The sequence below is a fragment of the Pan troglodytes genome, chromosome 4, assembly GCF_028858775.2.
Source record: "Pan troglodytes isolate AG18354 chromosome 4, NHGRI_mPanTro3-v2.0_pri, whole genome shotgun sequence".
In the NCBI taxonomy this organism is placed as follows: Eukaryota; Metazoa; Chordata; class Mammalia; order Primates; family Hominidae; genus Pan; species Pan troglodytes.
In genome coordinates this window covers 45912016-45915196 of record NC_072402.2, presented here as the reverse complement: position 1 = coordinate 45915196, position 3181 = coordinate 45912016, and the positions used below count along the sequence as shown (strand labels likewise).

At 45.8% G+C, this 3181-nt stretch overlaps 1 long non-coding RNA gene across 1 annotated transcript; it reads left to right on the top strand.

Moving 5' to 3' along the window:
• The first annotated feature begins 741 nt into the window (after nt 1-741).
• Nucleotides 742-2964, top strand: LOC107974653 (uncharacterized). The gene is made up of 3 exons (XR_008548233.2): nt 742-1006; nt 2614-2721; nt 2863-2964. It is a non-coding gene; the product is annotated as an uncharacterized LOC107974653 (long non-coding RNA).
• Nucleotides 2965-3181: the final 217 nt, after the last annotated feature.

The window sequence follows — 3181 nt, the reverse complement described above, 5'->3', positions numbered from 1 at the left end:
ATACCTGCTCCACCATTAGTCTTTCTCACTCACCCTGAGATCCCCGACGGCAGGTATCTTTCCTCATCCATGGACCTTCAGCCCCCATCACAGTGCCAGACACATAACAGATGCCCAATAAATGCTGAAGGAAGAATCGCCCCAGCATTGCACTTGGTACATAGAAGGAATGATAGGAACACAGCGCAAGAAGCTTGACTGCAGCTCTGCATTGCAACTCAGGCCATGATACTTGAACCCCACAGGGAGCTCTGGGGGCTCTGAGTCCAGCACAGTAGTGCCACGTCTCCAGCACTCTGGGTCATCCTGCCCAAAACTAAATCCAGCTGGGGATGAAGGTAGGTGCTTCCTAGCAGGCCCAGAAAGGGATCCAATTGGAATCACCTGTGGAACACAGCGACACTAACAAAACCCCAGGCGGGCTTTCCTTTTCTTCACCTGCTGCTCCCCTTTGGAGGATCGAGGGGTGGAGGCACAGTTCCTTCCCTGGTCCCCAGCCTGCTGAGAGCGAGCGGGCAGGAGCTTACGGCAGCCCCTACTGCACCACTGATGGCTCATCCCAGCTATGGCTGAGGAGGGCCTGCAGCCAGGTGCAGCCCATGGGTTGTGAGGGGCCACAAATGTTTCCTTGCTGCAGGTGGGCTCTCTCCCCATGGGCGAAGCCTAAGGGGCCATAAGCCTTTGTGTGGATGGTAGTTGGTTTTGTGGCAATGCCATTTCACTGTCTGACTTGTTTCCCAGGAAAGGAGGGCCTTATTATCAAATCAAGACTGCTGAGCTCCTCAAGCATTGGCAGGTCTCCTGTGGCCAGGAAGAGAGAGTCACCAGCATCAGGGTACCCTGAGGTGCAGAGGGATGAAATTAAGCAAAGGAAAAATCAGGCTGGTGCCAACTAATACTCACAGCCAGAACTCTGCTTTCGTTAAGACCCACTTTCTGAGAAGAAAGAGGCCACCACTTCTTTACCCACCCTGGACCACCCTTCTCACTGAGCCCCCCCTGGCAGGTAAGGATCTAACCAGCCCTACCCATCTAACGGAGAGCGTCTCTGTCCTGCCACGGTTTCTCATCTGGCTTAGGCTTGGTGAAATGAACAGTTAAGAGCCTAATAGAAACCAAAGAAACCACTCTTCACAGAGGCTGAGGCCTGAGGCTTCCTGGCAACACCTGCCACTCTGTTTTGCTTTAATGACTAATTTTGATTAAAGCCAAAGCCAGAGGTTTTGGTCTCTGTTTTTGAGTCTTTTAATTGACTGAGATAAAGAACTACATTTCTATCATGATTTTATGGAAAATTATCCTGGTTACACGTAAGTAGAAAATGTTTCTACAACAGTAAAGTCAAGAAGAGCAGGCTCTTGACATCTTTTGAATAAATCCTAGGTGCCTGCTATAAGGTGCTTCATTTTATTTAATTTCACTTTATCTTCCCAGCAACCCCATGAGGTAAGTATTAACCCTCAATGTATGAGGAAATCAAAGTTTATAGAAGTTGACCGACGCACCCACAGCAAACAAGTGGGGAATCTTCCCTTTCTGCTCTGTGGTTTCCAGCCCTGGCCACAGTATAGAATCCCCTAGGGAGCTTTAAAAACAACAGGTGCTCAAGTCCCATGCCCAGAGCATCTGATTTAATTCATTAGGAATGGGTCCCAAATCTTATTGGTGGGTTACACCATATTCAAATAGAGGGCACCTAGATCCCGGGAGGAAAAAAAAATGCCTTAGAGTTTTCATTTCATCTTTACTCCAACTCTGGGAAGTCAAGCCAAGGGACTGTTACTTAGCTATGTAAGTGATGCCAGTAAGTCTCAGCTAGGGTGGAAAAATCAGGCTGACAACTGAGCATTTTCGTAGCTCATAAGTGCTTTTAGCCTATCTACGAAGTTATACCAAGTCTCCTAGGTAACTGGGACTATTTTCATTAAACTAGGAAATATTGAGCAGAGTGGATGGTGAGTTGCATTGAGATTTTCATCTCCTGGCAGCTCCTTTGTTGGGGGGTTGGAGGTAACTTACCTCTCTGTGACAGCATGCTTCCCCAGTCACCAAAGGAGGAGGAAAGAAGAGAGCACTGAGTGGCCTTACAGGGAAAATTTGGAGGCATGAATCAATTAGTCCATGTTTATAAAGTGCATTGTGCTCCTTGAGTAATAATAGAGTGTCAGGGCCTGGTATTATTAGTTTTCACACAAGTCCCAAGATTAATTGCTCCTCTCAACCTCAATCCCCAACTCACTAGTTCTGCTTTCTGTCCATCCTAAGTTACTTTCCTGGCAGAAAGCAACATCGGGGCTAGAGCTCTCCCTGTGGAGAGGCGAAGGGACCCAGTGCATCCTATAGCAACCCTTCTACTCAAGGTGGACTCCTCTGAGCTGGAATTCACCTTCTGCTAACTCCTTGGCATTTGTTTAACACAGGCCAAGTAACCAGATCAAAAGCTGATGCTGCCGTCACATCCATGCTGTTTATAACTAGGCAGATTCCTTTTATAAAGCACAAATAATTTCAAAACATTAGGCAATCAAGGCCTCAACTTAACAGGTGGGAAGGGTCTGCACTTTATAACTGCATGCCTCTTTAGCATCATCTTCCCTTGCTCTTCTATTTCAGCACAAAATCAACACAAAACCAGTTGCTTTTCATAAGTGAAGCCATTCCTTTCTTGAAGTGCCATTTCCTGAACAAAGAATGTAACAATAATCAGCTTCTCACAATCAAGTGAGTCTTGAATATGCCTGGCCTTATGACAGATTGCTGTTTTGTTAAGGAAACCATTGTTGAATGTGTTTGACTTTGACAATGTATAGTTTTAAATTCAAATCCAGAAGATTTATGTATTTGCCCTTGTTTCTATTATAGAATCTAAGGATATTAAGGTGAGAGGGAAGCTTAGGGACCTAATCAAAGTCCCTCATTTTAAAAGAAAACTGAAATTCAGGAAAATGAAGTGACCCATCCAAGGTCAGTCTGAGTGTCCTTTGTTCTCCTCTTTTCCTTATTCCACTTTCTCTCTCTAGAAATTTCATGTGGTCCCAAGTTTAAATGACCCTCACCTATTACTAAGTCCCAGACCTCTCCTCAGAACTGTTGGTTTTCTATCCCAAGCCTCTCCTCTTATCCCCAAGTCCCAAGCCTTCTCCATCCCAATATTGTGCATCACTACTTCATACCTTCTCAG